This window comes from Lonchura striata, chromosome 1, assembly GCF_046129695.1.
Source record: "Lonchura striata isolate bLonStr1 chromosome 1, bLonStr1.mat, whole genome shotgun sequence".
NCBI lineage: Eukaryota > Metazoa > Chordata > Aves > Passeriformes > Estrildidae > Lonchura > Lonchura striata.
The window spans coordinates 29,087,873-29,112,849 of NC_134603.1; the positions used below are offsets into that span (position 1 = coordinate 29,087,873).

General features: G+C 40.3%; 1 protein-coding gene across 5 annotated transcripts in view; it reads left to right on the plus strand.

Moving 5' to 3' along the window:
* Window positions 1-24,977, plus strand: part of PAG1 (phosphoprotein membrane anchor with glycosphingolipid microdomains 1) — a 110,731-nt gene that overhangs the window by 51,552 nt on the left and 34,202 nt on the right. For 3 of the 5 annotated variants that reach the window (XR_002467307.3, XM_021550559.3, XM_021550560.3), the window contains one exon: window positions 11,043-11,125. The gene's annotated coding sequence lies outside the window, so the exon portion shown is untranslated. Of the gene's footprint in view, window positions 1-8,743; window positions 8,897-8,984; window positions 9,141-11,042; window positions 11,126-24,977 lie in introns of those variants that run through there. The other 2 variants (XM_021550561.3, XM_021550562.3) reach the window with 2 other exon arrangements.

Sequence of the window (24,977 nt, forward strand, 5' to 3'; positions counted from 1 at the left end):
TTGACTGGTCTTGTCTTTGTATCCATGAACAGTGGTTTTGCACAAAGTTTATAGTGGGTGGTAAGTATGTACTTTGCCTGGAGGCATGACTTCAGGCCCCTATCATTTTATGCTCTTCCCTCTGTTAAATATTGTTAGAAAACCCCCAAATAGCAGAGTGAGTGTTTTTTTTCTGTTGTGTTTTTATTTTTTTGTAAAGGATCTATTGGCAATTATTATATCAACATAAAAGCCAAAGGATTTGATGCCTCCCATGCTTGCTTGACAACATTAAATTACTGCAAAAAATGCCCCCTGTTTAAATGAACAAAATATGTAAATGTCTGCTTAACTTATTCACATTTTTGCATTAAGTTCTTCTTGTGTTTTATGAGCTTATGATCAGCAAAATAAGTTTTATTTTATCAGGATTTGGAATTAATTGAAAGACTGAACTTAAAAGAAAAAATAACTAACCAAGCAGTAGAAGCTGCTTGAAGGAGAGAGACAAGGAGATTTCTCTGTGTGTACAAGACTAGTAATTTTTGAAAATATATCTGCCAGCCCAATTATATCTCTGTTCTAATAGGATCGCTTGGAGAATATCTGTATTTATCTGGGATTTCACATTCTTAATGTCTGAGTTTTAATTTTGAAGTGGCTGCACATGTGAAATACCAGACATGCACATGTGAAATACCCTTATTTGAGTGTACTTTATTTGTGTAAAATAAAACAGTGGAGAGATCCAGATTAGTTGGGATTATTGGCTGAGGTGCTTCCCATGTCAGGAAGTACTGATTTGTTTCCCAGGGCATGCTTTCCAGGCAGATGTTCCTAAGAGATTTGTCCAAGCAAAGATATTATATTCAGGCTTTGACTCATGGTGAATTCTAGTATCTAATGCAGAGAAGATGCTAACAGCTACCCAAAAATTGGATTTTTAAAACTATGGAGAAAGATAATGAATGTTTTTTTTCCCTTCCTCAGTTATTAAAAGCAAAGGTGGGGAGGGTACAATTACCATTTGTTGAACATTATTCCTTAAACACTTCAGAGGGGGTGAAGCTTCCCTAAACATTCTGCATGATGAATTTGTTTCTTCTGCCCCACTGAATTCCAATGAAGTGCTTATCCTTCTTGCAGTGTGTAAGGCACACTCATCTTGTCCCTGCCTGGAATGTGAGCAGTGCTTTGCTGCCCAGATTCCCACGGCAGCAGCAAGCAATCTTGTCTGCAGTTAAGATGCTCTCCATCATCACGGGACTGTCACTGGTGCCTCAGAGGCAGCAGTCAGGGTCCCAGTGGGGAAGCTCACAGCTGGCTGCAGCTGCTCCCATGCCTTCGTCATGGAGCGAGGAATGTACAAGAAAAAGGACATCAACTGTAATGAAATCCATTAACAACTGTTAGGAAGGAAGCAAGCTCGTGCAGATGAATTTTAGTGGAACAAAAGCTATTTATACAAAGCCACTTTATGTGTTGCAATAACTGATGGCTATGCCACAGGGTGTCCCCTCTTCCCAGGGCCGTGCTGGATGGCAGGGTGGAGGTGGGGACCCCCAGACTGCTCCCTGCTCTGACACAGCACAGAGCACCCCAGCTGCACTTCCTGGCTGTGGCTGAGGTGCTGGCAGGAGTACTGCCAGGCCACTGCTTTCTCCATGGTCAAAGGAAGGGATCTCTGTGAAAAGCAGGCTCGCAGTATGGGGAGGGGGGTAGGATATATGCACTGGACTTGGGGAGAAGCACATAGGGGCTTCTTTTCATGTTCATCTCCCCTCAGGCTTAGCAGAAAATATTTTTCTCACATCCCTGGCTGTCCATCTGGCTGCTTTGGTGTGGGAGAAAACACATGCTGAAGCCCATACAATTTGCATGGATTTAATGCAAATATCAAAGCAGAATTTCAGGAGTTGGTTAAGTGTGGTTTTTTTTCTAAAAGGCTAATGTAATCTTCTGTAGTGTGTGATTACATCTTCTGGCAAAGCTTTCTTGATTAAGTAAATCCCATTTCTGGGATTTAGAGTTTGATGCTAGCATCTCTCCCAGTTCAATGAGTTGGTATAGGAAATTCTGTTTACTGTCTTCTCCAGTGCATTTGGTCCAGAATGGAGTCTGGAGGTGGTGAATATGCACACTAACACTCTGGCTGTCTCAGCCACTCATGTAAATGAAGAAGTCGCATTGAAAGAATTAAAAAAAAAAATCTTATCATCTGCAAGTTACTGCAGGTTTCCTTTAAACTTCATACTCAGTTCTCACTGGCAGAGTCCTTTTAAAGGTAATTTTCAAAAGAGAGACATACAAATGTTCTGAGGAGCCCTCCTTGTTGGGACACAGGTCAGAGCAGCGATGCTCTGCGCTCTGCCCACCAGCCCACTCCACGTGTCACCTCCTGGCTGGCCAGTGGTGCTGTGCCTCAGCTCCTTCCATTTGGCAGCTCCTGCTTTGCTGAGCCATGCTCCTGTAGAGCCTTGATGTTACACGGTCGAGTCTCCCTTGCATGTGGCTTTTCTGTGCCAAAGGCTGGTGGAGTAGGAGCATGGCAAAGGCTGGGCCTCTGCTTGCTAGCTGGAATGTATTCTTCATGCCCAAGACAGCTTTCATTATGTTGATATTAGTTATTTTAAAAAACCAAAGCCAATCAGCTTCTGTCACAGGCTTGCTGTGTGACCAGGGCAAAGCCTTTATCAGCAGATCCTTTGAGAGCTTTTATGGAACTCCCCTGCTGGACAGACACCTCTGACTTATTGGGCCACTTCACTCCCAGAAGTTATTGTTTAAAGTATACTTTAAAGTCAGGGCAGGGCCCAGTTTCTCAGCACCCTTGTGTAAGACTCACTTTATCAGACACTTAAAAGATTTTCTCTTTTAAATTCCTTTCTAATTAGTCTCTAAGTTGCTTCAGCCCAATCTTGTGAACCAAGCCTGCTTGAGGCTTTCAGGTATGTGTCAATCCATCCATGACAGATATCTCCAAGGGAGAGCAAAATATTGAAGGACAATTTTAGATACAAAACCAGGTCTGATCTCTCACAGGCAGCGTAGAGTCCAGGCAAAAAGCATAAAATCCCACAACAACAATAGCAGAAAGAAGGTGGAAACACTATCTCATACTGATCTGTTGTTCACCTACTTCAAAAGGTGTTTGAATCTGAGGAGTCAGCAGGTCCTTTAGGATTTTTTTTTTCTTTTATACCAGAAACATAATTCAAACTTTGGGCACATTGATAGATTTCAGTCTAGTGTCACATGAAGCAGGGGCTTCATGTTCTGTCCTGTGAGAACTTAGGAGGACATCACAAAGAGCTTTAGTTGCATTAAGAAATGTTTGATGTAATTAACCAGCTTTTTGTTTGGATTGGGTCTAAGGTTGTCCATCTTGTTTTTCCTGATTTTTAAACCAGTTTTCACTCCGAAAGATATAGTGATAATCAAAGAAAACAAGAACAGTTAGCTGACAGTCTGTATCCCATCCTGTTTTTCCTGAAATTAAACTTTGAGTATTAACACTATCTCAATTCACTGCAGTTAAACAAAGTTTCGTAAGAGTGGGGGGATTTGCTTGTTTGTTTGCTTTTGTGGTTTTGGGGTGGGGTTTGTTTTTTTTGTTTTTTATGTTCCTTGTTTTATGAATAAATAATTGCTGTGGACACTTTTGTTGCTGATGCAGTACTTAAATGTGATTCCACAGTTTATATGTGGCAGTGGCTGTCGTAAGAAGACTTGTATAGTTTGTGCAAATGCTTGCACTGAGAAAATCACATCTGAATGGTTACTTTACATATAATGCAATTTCCTGAGCACAAACACTTTTATCTGGTATGCTTTTGTTGAATAGGATGCCAGGACTCATGGCAGAAAAACAGGGTAATTCAGACAGGTCTGAAGGGATCAGGACTCAGAAGTGCAAGGCAGCCACCGGAGGTGAGGTGCAGAGCAGTCGTGGATGGTGATGAGGTAGTGACAAAGCTTCTCTCTATCACAGCCTGTCAACAAATGACAGGAGGATGTCATTTTTTTTCTCTTGCACTTGTAATCTCAAAGTTAAACCCTCATAAATAGATAAATATATTCTCGTGGCTGTTTTCCTGATTAGACTGGTGTCACTTTCATTTCCAGAATCTCTGTTCACTAGTATCTGATCAATTATTTTGAGCATGCTCTAATGATGTTTTAAATTTTTTGAAAAAAATTATATTTCCTTGTGCATTTTCATTAGGAATTTGCTTTAGATAATCAGATTTTATCCATATATTCAAATAATTCATGAGAGTTTCTCCTCATTAAATATGATGATATAGGATTTGCACAATTTTTAGCCCAATCTGAAAACTTTTGGATATCTTGAATCAGAAAGAGCTTTGACCTTAAATTTAATTAAGGAGTGGAAAATAGGAAGAGTGGGTGGATGTAGGAGAGGATTAAACAAACAAACAAAAAAAAAATCTCTGTCCCTTCAAGATTTTGGTCCAGTTAAGTGGTGTAAAAAACGCTTGTCATAAATAGTTGGGCCTTATAAATGGCATAGATTTGAAAATTAGGAAGAGTGGAAAATGAAAACTTAGTAATATGATTCCTTTCTTAATTTAAAAAAAAAATGAGCAAGCTGCAGGGAAGAATAAAAGACAGCTGAAGTTGAAGGAAGCACATTTGTAGCCATCGATGTCCTAATGAGTAACATTAGGAAGCCATATGTAAGTATTTAGTCTTGACTGTAATGGATTGAATACATTTGGTCTTGTCTGAAGGAAACAAGCCCAAATCTATCAAGTACATGGGTGAAAAACAGTTGGAAATTCTGGTAGCTACAAATGGAAACCAAAGAGCCATGCTCAAATTCCTTCACCTCAGATGAGATGAAAGTTTTGGTTCCACTATCAGTGCTTATCAGATAGGTGAGAAATAAATTTTCTAAATTACATCAGTTATTCTTAAATACTTTACTGGATGTAGTTAGTAAGTAGTTTATAAGTGCTGTAGTGTTGCAAACCAGCTTCCATATGAAAAATTATTAAGAAAAATATTTGCATTATTTTGGTAGAGGATATTAGACATATTATTATATTGGTGGACATCAGATCTTTGTAAGGCTTTGACTGGACTGCTCTGAGAAGGGGCTTTGGCCACATGCACGTTATGCCAAGCTAAAAATACACATGACCTGAGTTAGTCAAGAGTTAAAGAGCTTTTAACAGAGAACAGAGTGTAAACCCAAATGATCTGTGCCTCAGTAAAATACTTCCGTTTGATCAATAGCTCAAAATGAAATGCAGACCTTTTAGAAGTGGGGGCATTCTGGTGTGTATTTGTCTTCAGCATGTGTAGGAGATTTGCAGTTCCCAGCTCTGCCAGGCTCCCAGCCAGAGGCAGAGGTGATGCTTGATTAAGTGTAATTTTGTGTTTGGTCTCCCATAGATGGAGAGGACCTGGTATGATCCAGCATTTGTTCCAAACACATAGAAGAACCAGATGAGGTGCATGTACCAATGCTATGTAACACTACAAATAAAACTGTCACAGAAGTAATGCTCTTGGAAAGAAGGAATAGCAGTGACAAGTTTGACTGGAAAAACTGTAATTGAGGCAAGACTAGAATAAGCAGTGTTATCAAGTTGTTTTTTATCAACAGCTGATCCAAATTTAACTAAGATCTCTCGGGTTCAGGCTTCATTATCACCTAATGCAGACTGAACACATCTATCTGGACTCATTGGAGATTTGATGTAACACCTATTTAGAGAAGTAATTTACAAGTGTAAGTCTTATCTGTATGGCCAGAGATGTTCATAATTTGTTTAAAGATGTTTGCTTTGTATTTGTAAAGATTGAATTTGCTATCAGGGTATTAGAGTGGCAGTGACTAAGTCTTGGCATATGTCTTTGGAGAAAGAATCTCTTGGCCTTGTGTTTTCAGAAAACTGAATGTGTAGTCCCTCTTTCTCTTAATTGTAGATGTAAAGTGGCAGTCTGAACATGTGTGTGTTTTAAAATCCTGTAAGTAAATGAGATTTTTCAGAATAGCATCATACTAAGAAATCTGAATAGTTTTTCTACATCTCCAAAGACACCTATGGCACCTTCCAGTTCCTGCCAGAGAATGTGTGCTCCTTCCTCTTTCATGTTTTTATGGAGAAGTTCTTCTCTGAAACTTTTATTCTGTGGTTCCTTAATCCATCCCTCCACTGAATGACAGAAATCTTCTGCCACCTAAGCTGCCCTGAGTAATATCCTTGTGGTTCAATACACCTTGAAAGCTAAGCATGTGTGAGATAGAGGTGAAGGCTATCTCAGATTGATGGTGTACATCCAGAGATACTGCAAGATAATGGAATTGCTGGAAATTACACCAGTGAAAGTGAGGTTTTCTTCTGTACTTCTAAAATATTTGTGAGAACAGTCTGAAAGTATTCATTTTTTCATGGGGCCCTTACAAATAATGTCTTGATCTTTACTTGCCATAGATGTGGGAAAAAAAAGACAGTAAGGTCTTTGAAAAATGAAAATCAACTAGGATCACAAAGATTCAAAAGGAGAAGTATCTCCGAAGAAAAACTCAATAAACCATTTAATCTAAACAACTTAATGTAAGTGATAAATCTCTCTACATCTGTTGACCAGTGTAGAGACTGAGTTTTGGCTTTCAAGTTTGAGTTTATGTACACTGAGTACATGATCCCTTGAGTAAAATCTAACAGTACAACTTGTTAGAGATGATGCAAGATGGCACAGGCAGGCTCCTCCACTCCAGGCTCAAGATTTCCAAGAGAAGCAACCATCTTTGGTGTTCTTAACTACCTCCGAACCAAAATACACAATTTTTAGGCACCTGTTTATTATGTTGTGGTTTCTAAATGTTGTACAGTAAAAGACAAAAGGGACATGAGTAACACCAAGGACCGCTAATTTATGTGGACTGGAAACTTAGGAGAAGCAGAAAAATGAGAAGGAATAAAGCTTCCCTGTTGGACATTGCTTCTGATTATACATAACCTGTTTTAGTTTAAGTAATTCTGCTTGCCTCTGGCCACAAGCATTTCCTAATGTATTTTTCCATTAGATGTTTCATCCTTTTGTAGATCTTGAGTGGTGTTTGTAGGCTGACCCCTGCACAGTTCTCTTTTCAGACATCCTTTGGGTTCTGAATAACCACCTCAGCACCAGTTTTTAAAGTTTTCTGCAATAAGAGATTTGTAGTGTGAAAATGCCCCTGGAAGCTACTCTTCAATATGTTCTAGATGTTTGCAATGTTCAGTCAAAGAACATCTGATTTTATTTATTGCCATGGAGTTGTGGAGCTCTGCTGAAATAAAGCACTCTTGAATCTGCTTAAACTCCATTTGACAAGATGCTTAAGACAAATTTTATTTTATTAATAGATAAAAGGAAATTCTTAAGAATTATTTTTAGTGATAAAATTAGAAGAAATGATTGCTCATTTACAGTTGTCCTGTATCAGCTTAATTTTGAGTACAAGATGCAGAGTTTTACAGGTCTGTTTCTATCCAGACACTGAACTGAGCACTGCTGCTCAGTTCTGAAAATTATTTTGGAGTTTATCTTCAGTGAAATGCTTCCAAACAACATATTTTTTTGAAGTGCTTATAAATTCCCTCTAGAAGTCAACCTCTTACTTTGCTGTCTCATGCTACAAACTCAAATATATTAATTTGGAAGAGGTGTATCTTTGATTGTTTGTTACTCAAGATAACCCTTGCCAGAGTCCCCAAAATTACAAGAGCAAGAAAGAGCCCTGAGAGGTGGGGCAGCAGGATGGCTGCCTAGCCCTGATGGCCATCTCAAGGCCGATCTTGTAGGACTGGCTGAAAGGGTGAGATAGGGCCCCTGGGAGATTGCCAGCAAGTCACCAATTAATACTAATTGCATGGGAAAATACTGTCAGGCTGCCATGGTTCATCAGGGACTGGAATGAGTTCATAATCGTGTTGCACCCAAGGGCTCTGTGTCCCTTGGTATTTACTTCAAGAAGAAAACACAATGTTGCTTGCTGCTCTATTCACTTGCAATGTTTTTAGATCTGCACTAATGTGGAGGAACGTGAAACATCTCACATCTATCATACAGCTTGGCCTTGTGAATATTTGAATTAAACTCTATATTGTAATTGGTTTCAGCAGGAATCATCACTGTCTCATCTTGAGGCAGACATTACTTCTAATTTTCTCATAGGAAGAAAAGCAAAGCTGAAGTTGCATGAACTATATGCACATGATAGTCCTTTCAAAACAAGAAAACTATGGACATCTGATTTTAAAATGGCTTTTAGCTTTGTCTCTCTGATTTCCAAGGAAAGCTTTGCAGAAAACTGAGATTTAAGCTGCTGCTGTCTCCTCCTCTGCCTAGAGACAGCTGTAAACGTATGCTGAGGATGTCATTTACTGTCTCATCCTCTAGTTGCTCATGAAGATCATGAAAATTGAACTGGCAATGCTGTGGGGCAGGAGCGAAGGGCCAGCGTGCCCAGAGGCTCCCGGCTGTGGTTCCCGGGGGCCGAGAGCCGCTGCTGTGTCTGTGCTCTGTCCCGGGATCACGGCAGGTTCGGAGAGGCAGGTGGGAAGGGCACGTTCCTCTGTCAGGGCATTGCGATTTCTCCTCTTCAAAAAGGCAGACAAGGCTTCCAAGTCCTAAATTGCATTTTGTCTAACTCCTCCCCTATTCCGGCTGCTTGCTCATGCAACCTCCCACGGATCCGAAACAAAAATGTGTGAAGCGAGGCAGGGAGGGCTCTTGCCAGCGCAGATTCCGTCTCCTCTCTAGGCGCCCGGGTCCCGTCGTGCGCTTTCTGTCTCGCTGCTGGACACGGCGGAGCTTTGGCTCATCGCAAACACATTAGCGTCTCTCTCCCACTCCTCCTCATCACTCCGAGAAGAAAAGCGGGGCTGAGGGGCTGCGGGTGAGCGTGTGTGTGCGGCGCTGCTCGGGCGGGCTGAGGCGGCATCGGGGCGGGCCGTGCCCGCTCGGCAGCGCGGTGGGATCCGCGCCCTGCGTGCGGCATCGCTGGGCGGGACAGGGCTCAGGAGCCCCGGGAGCTGCCTCGGTGCCCGGGGGAGCTTTGGAGCACGGCTTGAACAGCCTCTCCTGCTGTCTTCTGCACAATGCAAAGGGGGTCTAGGATGAGGAGTCCTTGTTAACCAAAGGTAATGTTTTTATCTTTAGAGTAGCATAAGTGAGTGGCTGTTGCTGCTGTTCGGTTGTTTATTGAAATAATAACAGAGAAGAAAGTTATGAAGTCCTCTGTACTCCGCAGGAGAATAAAGCTTCATGGTGGCACCATGCTGAGGGTGATTGAAGTTTGGCTGTTCCCCTTTATGTGGGCTTAGCTTGCATTACCAGTAATAAGAATATCTGTATGCGTTCTCATCAGAGGAAGAAAAGACTATTTAGTTTCCTTTTCCATCTTAATTTTAAAACCAAAGGTTACTATTTATATGCAATATTAATTCTGCTAATAGAAATACATTAATATATAGCCATTAGGCAAGGTAAATACTTCTTATTACCAGAGACAGTTCCTCACACCTCAAGGTACTCCCTGGAGTACAATGCACCCTGTACAGTGGTAAAAAAATTAACATTTGCTGCACATATCTCAGCAGAAAGAAAAATCATTGTTGCATTTATTTTTCCAGCCACCTTGCAATAACTATGATTACACAGACTGTGCCAAACAGATTTTTCATTGTTGTGCCAGTATTTCTCATGTGCTCTTAGTACTTCACTCCTATTTTAGTGTTTTTTAAATTACTATTTTTTTTAGTTTCCAAGTAAAGATATATTTTGTCCGAGTGTTTGCTGTTCATATTGCTGTCTGGTTTTTGTGGTTGTTAAGTCTGTTTTTGAGACTGTGTGCTGCTATTTGGAGATGATAACAAACATGGTCCTAAAAGCACAAACCTTGTGGCTGTTGCTAATTTTTTGTGCCCAGGTTGACATGCTTTTGGGGTGAACGGGCTCAGCTGCTTTGAAGAGCCCCACCCTGCCCAAAAATCTAAATCTGGAGCTCTTAATAACAAAAGTGGTGTTTGAAAGGTTTTTTCCTAAGAAGGGGTTAAAATGAGGAGAGTGTAGTTTGTGTACTGAAGAACTTGACTCGGTTCTGTCAGTGCAGCACCGTTTGTTCTGTGTAATTTGGGAGAACACAGCTTGTACCTCCTGTTTGCCTGATGGCACATAGTAGCCCCAGAGGACACACACTGCTTTTGTGCTTCTGCTCAGTTTTAATCTTTAGAGAGCAACTGTTTCAAAGAATAAACACATTTCCTTGTAGGAGAAACTCCAGAAAACATCCTGCTAGTGACAGCGGCAGCCACTGCCCATCATCCTGGATGTTCCTCTGCCAAAAACGGCGAGGCTTTGTGAGCTGGCCAGCCAAAGGCTGGGAGCTGCAAACTCTGTATTCCCGAGGATGGCCAAAGGAAATCAGATTTCAAAGAGCTGAATTAAAACTGTGAGGCTGCTAGCTGCTGGCTAAAAATGCAGCCCAGGGACTTCTGGCATCCCCTTTCTGCAGGAGTGTCCTGCCCACTAATCCCTACACACCCCTCAGCCTGCGTGGTGGTGGGGCTGGTTGGGCACCAGGTGGGCAGGTAATGAGCCTGCTCACTCCCTCCATGCAGGCTTTTAGATTAACTCAAAATTGGTTGTTTATTATTTTGAGTACACTGCCTTATACTGGTGTAGAGAATGTTACTTTTCTTTTACTGATTGGTTTTAACTGGCAAACAAAATTTCATTTACTGTTAGTTTTAAAAAGCAGAGTAAATACAGGTCGCAGACAAAATAATCCCACATAATATTTGTTTGCTAGATGTTGAGTGCCTTGCTTATACAGAGACTTTTATAACCCATTTTCTTCAGAGTATATGACACAAAGAGGGCAGGGTCAATTTAAAATAAATAGCTTTTGCTTACGAAGTTGACTTCAGTCTATTGTATATGTTTCTGTAAACAAAAAGATGCAGCACAGTTTGGGATGGATATAAGCACAGGCAGGGGTTTTGAGATAACTGGTCTTAACTGGTGTTTCATCGGTGTTTCAGCCCAGAAGCTTTGGCTTCCTCACTGGGAGAGCCTGTATGAAGACCTGTGTGGATGATGTTATAAGGCAAGGAATACGCCTTAGGTATGTCCTTTAAGTTCTTAATTTTGCATTGCTACAGAATTTCTGTGTGAGAAGTTGCTACACTATATTTAATTTCTTCTCAGAGAGACTCCTTTGTTTGGTAGTAACAAATAAATGCTCAAGACTAATGGTTTACAGTGTAGATGATGACATGTCTTGAATGATGTTGGATTTCAGTTCCTCTGCTATGAGCCTCAAACTGTCGCTTTGGGGAGATGCTCATGCTGTGTGTCTGGCTGGAGGGCCTCTTGGTGCAGCATCACTCGCAGTGTTTTATTCAATTTAGTAATGTTACATTAAAACAGGAGTGTGCAGTGTGTTTTCTGATTCCCAGAAATATTATCACTTTGTGGCATTGCCCTGCCAGCTTTAGTGTCACCTTTTGTTCTACACTAATCTCTCTCTGGGTAGCAGCCCCCATCATCTCTATTTCCCTGCAGACATTGCACTTGAGGCTTTTATCCACAAGCAGACTGATGAACAATGAACCATTCTCACCTCCTCTCCCAGGGCTTCATGCACTGAGTCACCAAATAATTTGTCAATAAATGAAGAATCTATTTGAAATTAATTGATGAGGAAATGTGGAACTCTTCTGATCTGGGATCCTAAAAGTCCTAATTGTCTTTCGTGCTAGGCAATTCACAAGCCTGCATGCATATTACAAAGTCTAGCAGTGTTAGTATAGTACAGCTGTGCTGCATATTTCCTTAATCTGCTTGTTTAGAGACACCCAGAATATTCATCTTAATCATTTCCGCTGCATAGTAGGTACTGGAGGAAATACCAGGGAGAACCCTGTCACTGGGAAAATGCATAATTTCAATGTGTAATGTAAATATTTTAGCTAACCAAATGTAAACACTGTTTTGCCTTTAGGATGGGAAAAGACTGTCGCAGTCAGAAACGAGCTGACATAAGACTGACCCTGTATAGATGAGATACAAAATTGTGTTCACACATTTTGGTAATCAAAACAGAGCCCTTAATGAATTGCCTAGTGTGAAAGGAATTACAAACACAAATGTGCCTGACACAAGGCATTAGGAAGTTGCTGCTGTATTAATACTAGAATGAAGGACTTTTCAGGATTCACAGGGATCCAAGGTCTATGGGGAGGATGATGGGAGATGAAAGAGATAAGATGATGAGAGATGTGCTATGGTGAGGGCTAAACAAAGGCTGGAGACTCTCTGGAGGGAAACCTAAAGTTGTAAGTACACTCTGAAAGTCCATGTTCCTCCATGCCACTGACTATGAGTTGTGTTCACTGTGCCAGGACAGTAAATTCAGAAGTTTTCAAGAGTTAGAAGATGGTAGAAGCAACAAATATGCTAGATTCAATAAGAAGCACCTTGTTGCACTCACAGCCATGCTGTGGTTTTTCAGCCAGTGAATTCAAAGGAAAGCAGAACTCCTAGGGAGCTCAGAGTGGTTGCTCATCAGTTCTGCCTGAACTGGCTTCATAAGTGTGTGAAGACTTATGTTCAAGTGGTGCTTGATAGAAACCAAACACATGATTTAACTTCTGGTACTGAAATTGGTCCTGAAGAGCAGCACAGGATGCAGAATCCTCCTAGATTCCACTTGATTTCATTGTGCAGTAAATGGTCTTTGGGCATTCACCAGATTGCTAAGCAGAAGAAACATCTAGAGATTATTTTGTTGGCTGTATGTTCTAGCCCTTGTATTGTTAATATCTGAAGAGGAAGAAATGACACAGAGGATTTCTCTAGACTCTGTGGATTGGCAGAAACTAGTTAGATCTTATTTCTGAAGACACAGGTTCATGTAAATGCCCAAGTGAGTAAGCTTTCATTACTGGAATAGCTGGGGGATTTTTCAAGGTTGATTTTTGCGTGTATTACCAACAATGGGTAATATATTAATGTCTGCCTCACATTTGCTATTTCTTTGTTATAACAGCTGGAAATTTACATTTACACATAGGCCTCAGAGCTAAAAATGTCATTCCCTAGGTTAAAAACCCATCATGATTTTTGTTGTTCTCCTTAATAGTAAAGGAGAACTGAAAATACAAGGAAAAGACAAACAGGAAGGGTAGTCCCCAGATGATAAATTATCTCAGTTGGAGCAAAGATTAATCATGTATAGTGTAGCCTTAAAAGTGTCATTGTCTGCCACTACTACAGCAATTTACCTATAGCCAAATGAGCAAATCTATCAAATTATTTAAAGAAAGTAGAATAAATCAAATATTAAATGTCATCAGTGAAAATACAATAGCTTTTTTTCAGTACAGAGGAAATTAGGAGCCTCTCTAGTGTGGATGAGAAGTGTTCTGCATAGATGAGAATAACTTTATCACAGAATCAAACTTGTGTTGCTAGAAAATCTAATTGTTTTGTGCAATAACTTCTTTTAAGTATTCTCTTGAATACAGATAATCCAAATCTCCTTTATGTCCCAGACAGATGTATCAATTTTCATGGGAAAGCATTAATACAGTCAAAAGTAAGAACTTAATTTTTTTCCTTTATGGGCAGGAAGTTCATATACTTTTGCTAAAGGGCTGTATTTTGCCTTTAAATAAAAACAAACAAAAAGGATTCTGTATTTTAGCACAGGAAAAAAGGTAGGAACAGATTGCTCTGTAGTGCTGAATTCACAGCATCATTTTTCTAAAATAAAATCATATTGTTTGAAGGCTGGTGAGAGAGAGGGAATTGAAAAAAATTTGGAAGGAGATTATAAACTTTGGGGCAGAAGGGAGTTAGATAAAAGAATCTGTGAGAGTGGGAATAATAATGTGAAGAGGAACAGACTGTGCTGGTGATATCTTTTGGCCAAGGTTTTGAAAAGAATTCATAATATGATCTGCAATCTCTGTCTTTGAGGGGGAGAATGGGAATTTTTCCATTTACAGTAAAGGCGAGTAAGAATGTCACTGCTCCAGCTGTTAAAATATTTTGAAATCTACTTCAAACTGATTATTTATTGCAGTGTTAAAGTATGGACTGTTGTGAACAGAAGAAAAAGAGAAATTGGAATCAATCCCAAAAAGTGGGTTGAAAGTATAATTTATGCTTCCCTGAGAGGGTTGTCCAGTTCAGCTCATTCCAACCCAGTTCTCTGGGAGACTGTTTTTTTGGAAATCTCCTTGGATAGATACAAGGTTCAAATCTTCAAGGGAAACTTGGAAGCCTCTGTTAAAGCCAGGGGTAAATTAGATGCATATTTTGTTCTGGAAGTGCCATCTGAACATGACTTCACAAAGCATGTGAGGACCATGGCATCCCAGGCATCTCTGGCATACACTTGAGAACAGACTTGTGTAAGGCACAGTTTCTGCAGAAGGTGGATGGGCTACATGGGCTGCTCCTGTGCCTGCAGCTTTTTCAGAAGCCCTCTTTCATCATGGGACAGAGCAGTCCACCATCTTTGCCTGTTCAGTCATTTCTATGTAACACATTCTTCACATTTATATCTACATTTAACCAGTTCCAGATGAATAGCAGTAACTTTCAGCATTAGGTAAATATGTCTGTGAAATGAATTTATCCTTCTGCTGTTTAGACTGTCAGTAGCCTTGGACAATCTGCTGTCATCAGACTGACTTGGGTTCTTAGTTTTGCTCTTGTGGCACAGCCAATTCCATTTCAGTGTATGTGAATTAAAGAGAGTAAGTTCTAATAATATTTTATATTTACACAGCACATCTCATCCCAGAGGACTTAATAAATCATGTATATTCAACACCTCTGACCTTTCACAGTCCCTTCAGAGCTGGAGAACAAGCATTTCATGAAAGTAATAAAACCATAGGAATTTTTTTTCTGTAGTACTGGGGGGAACTCATTAATTACAGAATTAATTTTGTTCCCTAAGCTGCAGCTTCAATTTGTGAAGACCTTTATTGAAAATTTCTTCAAGATAAGATCCTATGTTTTGTGTACACCATGAACAAAGAGCTAATCCATCCTTTTAAAACTGGACCCCTGGAAATATTTCACTCTTGCATCTAAACAAACATAAAAGTGTCACTACCTCAACACATTGGCTGTCATTTTACCCATAAATTGTCACCTCTTCCTTAAGGATCTCCCCAAAATGCTATAGTCTGCCTTCCCCCTCAGCTGCTATGCATCCTCCCATTACAGTGTGGGAAATACAGCAAAACTGATGCATCAGAAAACCTAGTTACTTGCTTTTGAGGAAGTCAGATGTGACTGATCCTCTGAGGTATCAAGCTGAAGAAATTCAGCATTCTGTGCATTTGGTCAGCATGTGCAGAGGAGGAGGGTTGAGCAAGGCCAAAGGAACAAGGCAGAGGAGGAGGATGGAGATTAATTCATCTTCCAGGTACTTAGTGCCTCTTCCTGTGAACATTAGGAGGATGACCCAGTGCCTGTGGGTATCAGTCAGTGTCTGTCCCTGCAGCACTGGGTCAGTGAGGGGGAGTGTGGGGCCCTTTGTCTTCCCAGGGCATCCTTCTTGTGGTGCACAGGCTCAGCTTATGTGCAGGACTACCTCTACCTCAGTGGGGTCAAATTCCCTCTACTTTAAGAAAAAACTGCAGAGGAGCTGCTTTCCTGAATTTTAAAGAAGAAAATTGACATGCAGCCTGTTCTAGTGTGGCCTTTGACAGGCCATTTTGTGGGTTGATTTGGGCCTTATTTAGTCTGTTGTTTTAAACAGAAGGACAACAACATTTCTATTCTAGTTGTACAATTCAGCAAATGGATTACAAAACCGCAGTTAACTGTGACTGTCATGGATGGTAACTCAGTTAATAATAGATTAAAATATCTTTACATTTTCAGTGTATTGTTTTGCTACTTGTCTCTCTTTTTAGCTTGTCTGGATTTAATATCATTTATTCCATTTAGGAGCATTACTGAGACAAACCCCATTAAAGCAGGCATTATAGTCCTTGTTTTGATTAGCACTCAAGGCCACTAGATAATGATGCTTAAAAAAAATCTTATTTCTCTCATGGTCATTAGCACTGTGATCATTGCCAACCTTCAGACAACAGTGTAAGTTGTTTTTTTTTCCTAAATCTCAGAGCCAATTGTGAATGTCTGTAATATAGTGTGTGACATTTGAACTGTAACATTTATCTCAAAAATAACAGTTCTTGCTCTTTCAGTGCTCATACTTGCAATAAATTGGATCTTTATATGTAAGACAGTCAAAAAATATCATTAACTAGCTAATATTTTTCAAAGCTATTTTATTGGGGTGGTTTTTTGTATTTTTAGTTGCATGTTGTGGTGAGGCTTTCTAGACATTCAGGTATGTACATGTTCTCAGACAATATCCTGACCAGAGAAAGGCATTTGCACCACTCCTAACAATACCAGACCATTTCAGCTTGGGACTAATATGGGCAATTAAAATAATTTCCACACATCATGTTTAAGCCAGTGACATGTAATTTTGGGACAAAGCCTCTCAGCACCTCTTTCCAATATTCATCTGCACTCAAAGGATAAGCAGCTGCTATTACATGCTAATGTCTTTTGTGGGTGAATGGCCATTTTAGGGCACGTTATTAACTCAGTGCAAATCAGTGCATTTTCCATCATCGTGTACAGAGTTGACTTCATACACTGTTCCCTTTGCAAGTTTTAGTTCTGTTAACCAAAAAGAAAAATGAGAAGAATTATAAATTTGATGAGTTTGGGTTGGCATCTTGAAGGATGGGGCATGTCCATCTGCAATTACATGCTCAGGCTGTGGGGACCAGACCTCTCACCTTACAGGCTTGTGGAATTGCAGGTCTTAGGGCAAAAAGCCAGACCAATTAACATTTCTAATAACGCAGCTGACTTATTTTACTTCGTTGCTGTGTTTTACCTACTGCAGATGTACACTGGGTACCTGGGAAGAGGCACTCACTCTAGTGTTTGTTTGTTATTCTTAAAGACCCAAGTCACCCTGTGCTCCCACTAACTTGCCATATCCAGGTGTGGGAGCCCAGCAGACTCCTAAGGTCCTTTGAGCTGCTCTTTGAAGCCTCAGAGCAAGCTGAATGCTTCTTTGCTTGAACGTACTTCTTTATTGAGATAAAAATTCTTGCTTTTCCCCCCCTTCTCTTCTTCCTGAAAAGGAAAAAAAAAATTAGTGCACACACTCCCACACACATCCACAGACACACACAAAAGGGGTATAGCACACAATGCTTTAGCATAGGCTTGCTTTGTCTTAGACTGGCTCGTTACTACCAAGAGTGTGTTTCTTGCTGTGGCCATGATCCCCCAGCCCCTGCTCCAGCACTTAGGGGACTCATGTGGGATGAGGGGCTAGGAGTGCCAGATGTATAAAATATTAATTTTTGTTGAACTGTTCTACAATTCTCCAAACCTTCTGAGCACAGAAACCTTTTTTATTGTATTGCAGCCCAAGCCACCTAATCTGCACTCTCCTGGTTTGGGCATTTTTAAGAATTTTGCTCACTAACACAAAATCCAGTTCTGTTCTATTCCTACTATTTGTTTTGTCTAGCCTTGCTCAGCATAGATAATTAGTAGTTAAAATACCATCATCTTAATGTTCTTTACCATGTATGAAAACCTGCTTGTCTCAGAAGCTGTTATACATGAATTAGCTTCAGAGTAGAATGACCCTGGATTTATTATTCAACCAGTCACCACACTGACCTGGCTTTTCCTGTTATTATTCTTACCTAAATAGTTGCTGCAGTTGAAAGGCATCTCCCAATTTCTGAAACAGAGAACCAGATCAGTGGAAGATCTTTTTAAAAAATCCATTTAAAAAAATGTAAATTCTCACTTGTGAATTCCTGATAAATACTGAGTACATTCCCACAGTTCATAATTTCTCATTATTTATTTAATTTATACACCATTATAACTGTGAATGAGGCTTTACAAAACCACAGGGACACAATCTTTGCCCCAAAGAGATTGTAGCTGAACTTAGACACAACATATGACCAATTATTTCAATAGACAAAGCAGGATTACACCAAATAAAAATGGTTTTTGTTGCATATCTTGTGTACATTGTAAGCTCGTAATCATACAGTTATTTGGAAAAGACCTGTTTGTACCCTGAATGTGGTGATTGGTAACAAAGCTCTAGAATAAAGCCATCATTATTGTTTGCTGGTTTAAACCAGAAAACCTGGGACACTAATGACTAATTGTTACTTTCCTACAGGCAATTAAAGTAATTAAAGAGCTGGATTTAATAGAGGATGTATTCAGTATTTACTTCTAGCTGCTGTGGCCTCCAAGGATCTTCAGTCCATTTTTAAACCCATCTTGAAGATATTTGCCTGGTGCATTTTTTTGCATGGTGAAGGCAGAGCCTCTTGGAGGCTCTAGCAGGACACATTTTCTTCAGCCTAATCTTGGACACACAGTGCATAATAAGATTTGTCTGAATTTTAAGTAAAGAAATGTTTTACTCCATACATATAGAGTTTTTTTGCTACTATTTAGTTCCAAGTGCCGGTGTCATATTTTATTTCCAGGAATAAGCCATAATTTTGCAGTACATCATTGTTTAAGTGTTCCTCAGCAGAAGAGGCTACCATCCTCATATAAATACTGCATGTACTTGTATCAAATCCTCAGGCTTTATTTTGACATTTGAGTATCTAGACCTTTTGCTTGACAGGACTTTAGCTAATGAACTGAGGTTTGTCTACTATTTCCAGAGATCTGCTAGTGTTGAGCTCATCTCATCCCCTCTCTAGTTGAGGAAAAATGTCTGTGGTAGATGCAGGGTGAGCTGGGTGGGGCTGGAAACCTCCCCACCTTCTCACCCCCTGCAACAGGTGAGGCTTGGGGTCTTATTCCACAGCAACTCACTCAGATAAAAAGAGGATTAGGGTACCTGCTTGTCTACCCCACAGGATTCTGGTGTGGCTAATTAGTCAATATTTGCACAGCTCTGAGAAAATGCTTTAAAGTGCCAATTATGAATAATAATTATCTTCTGAAGATGATTTGGAGTCCACATTTGCATGTTGATTCAGGTCACAGGAGTCAGTCTTTCAAATAACAGCCCTTATTTAAATGCCTTGCTGATTCCTTATCTCATGTTGTGTGTTGTTTTTTTAAGGATGAGGAGAAACATTAGTTTACCCTCAGGAAAGACCAGGTCTCACTGTTTTTAATAATGAGTTATGTACTTAGTCACAGTAGGTAAATTTACAAACCAAGCAGGACACACTCCGAGATCGATTCTGTCTGTTGGGCAGATGGTTTTACACAAAATATTCAGCAGGACAAGCCTGCTGAGACTTTAAAACAAATACTGCTAAGTAACATTGCCATAAGCCTCTTAATATGGTGGCAATGCCTGATTTACACTCTGCAGAGCTCCTACTTTATATCTCATCTATTTACTGATGTGTAATAGATTTACTCTGGGAAGAGACTCGATCTGAGCAGATTTACTTTGAAGGCTGACGTTTTCAGTTGCATCTTACTTCCAGAACAACAGTAACTGCAGGACACTTAACTATTTTATTAGTAACAGCATGCCAGTATTAAAGACAAAGCAAGAACAGCCTACAAAAGAAGTCTATGACTGGACTTCAAATTTTTGAGATTCCTGGAAACTTTCTGTTGCAACAGACATATTTTTTTTTCTTAACATTTCTGCATTTTCTTGTAGCTTTAGAAATGTTGCTGGTCTCCTTAACTGGATAATAAGAGGCTTAATTATTTATTCTACTTTTATATGAGTTAATTGGAGAAGTGTTGCCTGTAATTTAGTTTTAATATTTGAGTCTGAATGTCTGTATGTTAATGTTGCATTAAATAAAAGGAAATCTACAGTTGTACTTAATTCTGCAGAGAGAACAAAATTCTGCCTCCAGTTACTACACAAGAGCAATTGGGAACAAAATTGGGCCAGAAGTTCCCTGCCTTCTATCTCTTTGTAGTAACATAAAATTTTAATGGGGAAAAATTACACCAAAAAAAAGAACACTTTGTTTAAAAATGTTTATAAAGGGAAAATAAGGTTGTTTTTTGTTTTTTGGGTTTTTTTGCCTGAAGAGAGGCCTTTTGATAGTTGTTTGCTAATTTTCTGCTTATACATGTGTTCAGTAGCTGTATAGGGACATTAAACACAATGTTGATATGAGCCCACACATTGATGCTCCAGCAGAGGGGTCTTAAATATTCATATGATGACTAGATTGTGTTGTTCTATTTGCTTTTCTACCCAAAGTCCTAAGCACCATCAGATAATTGAACATTACAGGGTCTGTGATAGTGAGTGTTTCTGAAAGTCTGGATATTAATTTTGTGACCAGCCAGCTGGATGGAGTGTGACGCTCTGGCATTGTTTTACTTGAAGAAAAGTGTTTTTCTGATATTAGACTAAAATGTTTCATCCCTGAATAAATCCTTATGGTTTTCTGAGAAAGATTTAAGTGCTAAGAGCATTCAGCTTTGTGTAGGAAATTATTTTAGAGGAAGATGTTTGTGCCTGTGCAATAGTAAAGCATAGCATTACTGGTGTGAGATTCAAGTGCAACTGAAAACTCCTAAATTCAGGCAAGTATCTGCAGACACCTTCAGGCCCCATAACAGCCAGTGGCAATCAGAGCCCCCTTCAGCTGCTCATGCAGAAGCAGCTGGTGCCTTTTGAGGTGCCCTGGTGCATTTTTCATAATTTCTTAATAGCTATTTGAGATGCATGAGAGTTGACCCTGTGCCATGTCTGCTGACCTCATCCAGGTGCAGGTTTCATCTGCCTAAAGAGATGGCAGTGAATGGTGTTTGAAATGCCATAAACTGTGCCTTTTGGCCTCCATCTGCCACTCCAGAAGGACACAAATCTCCTGCAGTTCATGCATCAAGTTGTTCTGATGCCTTGAAGACTGACCTAGAACAGAGGCTAGATGTAGTTAAAGAATAAACTGTTAGGAGTTAAAGAATAAACTATTATTAGGAGGCCTCAATGGATACACCTTGGGCAGTACAAGAGCCCTGACAGGGCTACACCCAAGATGAACCCAAAATGGTCACAAAATGGACAACCAGCCACGGGGTCTCACACTTTTATACATTCTGGTCCATTTGCATATTGGAGTTAATTGTCCAGTTATAGCTTTATGTTATGAAGTTCCATCCTTCTTGTTTTCCTCTTTTCAGTCCACCATTGTTTATGCTCTTGGGCCTGAAACTTGGATCATTTGTCCTAGCTTTCCCCAGCTAGGGAAGGAATTGTTTTGTCTACCTACTCTGAAGAGAGCTTACCATCCCTTAATATGAAGCTCAGAACTACACAGTAAAGCAGTACAGAATCTGAAAAATATAAAAGCTAAAACCTGAGGCATCAGTTCATCTCTGTGGACACATCTGCACAAACATCCAGACATCCTGGATGCCTTTAGGCAGCTCAGGCGGTTCTAGCTGTCAGTGTTTAGGCAACTAAATGGCCCCCTGGGCTGGTTATCTGCATCTTTTGTGAGGCTCCATTGCCTGGTACCCCTGGAAACACGGGAGGCTCAGACACGTCACTCATACACAGAAACACTTGGGCATCTCACGCACCTCTCAATGGGCAGCTGGCTCCCACACATCCTGTCATAAGTGTGACTCCTCACTGAGCCTGCAGAGCTGCCTGGGACTTCATTGGGAGGCAATTTAAGAAATCTATGGAAGGGCTGAGGAAGGAAGGAGAGAAAACTGTAGTTCTGCACATATTACTGCTGTGCTGTGCTCTGTACCTCAGCTGGTGAGATGCACTGTGGATTTGGTCTCTGCTCTCCCAGTCGTCGTGTCTTATCTGCATAGCCACAAAACAGCCACTGGGCAATCAAGCCAAGTCAGAAAGCTGCACCAGAGGGATGTCAGTGGCCCTGAGGCGTGATAACTGGGCAGCACCAGCCCAGTGGAATAAATAAATTGTGCATCCTGAAATGACTGAAATGACTGTCCTTCTGAGACAGCAGTAAGTACCCTATGGTAACTGGCTTGTTTTCTCCATCTTTTTGGGGCGACATCATTTCCCAACATCATTTTGCCTTTTCCTTTCTTTCGCTTCACCTGCATTTGCCAGCAGTGCTGCCTTTGCCTATTAGCAATTGTGTACCAGCTGCTGTGCTTTTTCCTTTTTTTGGCAGTTTCCGTGCAGATTGTGCTTGATTTTTTTTGCCCCAAACCTTTTTGGTGCATGTCAGCATTTTATCTGTTCACATGCACTAGGGAATGATAGGAGCCATGATCTATTTGGGTCAGTGCATGCCTGTAACAATTCCAAAAGGAGGGCTTTTCTAAGAATAAATTCTCCAATGCCAATCTAGTTCTCATTCTTACCCACATAATATCTGTTAGCACCTTCTGCTATTTTTATACATGTGAAACTGGGGTAGCATGATGAGTCTTTCTGTTGTTTTTGCTTTCTTCCAGATGAACTAAGTCTTACAATTCTTCTGTTGGTTGAATAACTCATGGAAATACATAGCAAAGTATGTAGTTTAGCAGCTGCCCCAAACTAATTTCTGCAATCATATGTTTCAAGTCAGCTGAAAATCCAAAAAGGACTCCCTAAAAGGATGACATGGTTGTTTTTTCTGAAAGTAGCACATAAATTTGATATTGAATCTAAGTAAATGCAGAGGTAGATGACCTTTGTTCATCAGGCAGTTTGCCAGGAGTTCATTGCAGTCAAGAAAAATTTTCAACAAAAGGAAAAATTAATTTACAGTCACTGCCATCAAATCAACCTGTAAATGTTTCAGCTTTCAATAACTAATGGGCACTCTTTTGACTTACAAATGGTTTATTTGAAAACTGTTTCCTTCTGCAGAATTGGATTGCTTTGCAATAAAACTATGTCGTGGAGTGATGAAAAGGGATGAAAAAGCTTTTTTCACCATATAGCATTAGGTTATCCTTTAAAATGAACCATATTCAGGAGGTATTACAAGAGGCCTGAGCATGGCACATTTCTCAAAGAATAAAGCAGATGGAATCTAGATTCCTTGGTTCAGGAAAATGGAACCTGAACAGGGTGTTATAACAGTGATGTAATGATAAATTGTAAAAACTAAGTAGTTGTTGAAATTATGGGGTGGGATGTGGTGTATTGTAGCTGTATATGTTCTTCAGCTGACTACTCATTATTGTGTATGTTTGTGTCTGGTGTAGTGCTTAAGGCTATTTAACACGTTTTAGGTGAGCTCTTCTATTGCCTAATTCCTATCATTCCATTCTCTTTCTGAGAGAATGTTTTTGTATATTTCTTGGCATCTGCTGTTTGTGTTTCTGACATACCCTTTCTTCACCATTTGGATATCCTGATACTAATAGGCCATAACCAAAGTAATCAATAAATGTTGTTATCAGTACTGGTAGTTTTAAAAAGAGTTTGTGTGGGTGTTTGATTGGTACATTGTTACAAAAAAAATAATCCAGAGGAGAAGTGATAAACCAGAAAGGCTGCCCAGGATGGGAAATACTCGGTGAGCAGTCAGGATGGCTGTGCTCTCTGCTAGAAGCACTGAGCCTCAAGGAGGGTGTAGAGCTGATGTCAGCTCGTGGAGCTGTGGCACTGTGGCAACACTGGTGTGGCCTTTGGAAAGGAGGAGGAGGCAGTTGTGGAAGGAAGAACAAGTTTCAGTGGGTTGCAGAGGGTGGGTGAAGGTGCCAAGAGGAGGCAGGATAACAGAGGTGGAGGATTCCGGGCCATGCAGGAGCAGAGACAGGACCTGCTTTTGTGGTGAGCATGCATGTGGATGTGGGCCCAGGCCTCCAGTGCCTGCTGTGGTCACATGTGCACAGCTGGAAGACTCTTCCAGCTGCTGTGGAATGACACGTGCTTACGGCTGATCAGTCATACAAAGGTTTTGAGCTTGTTATCTGCTCTTCCCTCATACATCAGTGGTGAAAGACTGTTCTTACCTGGTGTGTCTCGACTGCCTCTCCTGTCTCTGGAGAGCAGTTATCCTGTATCCTGACAGGCTTTCACCAAATCTCAGACTTAATCTTCTATTTCAAAACCTTAACAAGACTACGTTCTGTGGGGAAAAAGTAATGATTTGGGTCAGCACAGCAGAGAAACCTGGAAGAAGCAAAGCCCAGCTGGTTATTGATTGCATGAAGTGATGTGATGCTCTGCTTATCCAGCCTACCAGCCATTGCTTCTCTGTCATCATGCTTTGGCAGCTCGTAACTCAAGGTAGTAGCAAAACTTTTTGCAGGAGGCATGATGTATTTATCTTTCTCTCTGCAGTGCTGCTCATATTGTAGAGCTCCTGTGAAAATAATACACAGGAAAGCACAGAGGCAGGGGAAGTCTCGAAGCAATAGTGATGCTTAAACTGCAGGAAAGCCGATGCCAACAGGCAACAAGAAGAGCACACTGAGAAAGGGGGGGAAAAGGGATTTTCTTTAGTCATTTTTTATTCAACAAATTTGAATTTATAGGCTATAGGCCAAATTCTGTCTTCTGATTCTTGTTTTAATGCAAGAGGAGGGTATTTTTACTAGGGATCATTATTTATTTATGTTAATGAAATGCTTTTTTATGCCAAGTTCAGGCTACAAAGTGGTAGTTAGTAGATGATACTCAGACTGGAGATTTCCCTTGAAACAATGTGAGAAAGTATTTATTTTCTGAAGTCCATTTCCCTTCACAGATAGTTTCCTACCGTGTAATATCCTACAGTCAGTAAAAGGAGCCCAATACTGAGACAGGCTGGATATGTAAATGCAATATTCATATAAAGCTTTATGGAGGGTTTCTTTTCCACGGTGTGTGAACCAAACATCTCAATTAAATCAAGAAGGGAAAGACCTGGTTTTCGTTAGCTGTGAAGACTTTCAGAATTACATTAGTTGCAGTTGATTAGATCTCATAATTGCATTTGCTGTGTGTCAGGATGAAGCAGTAA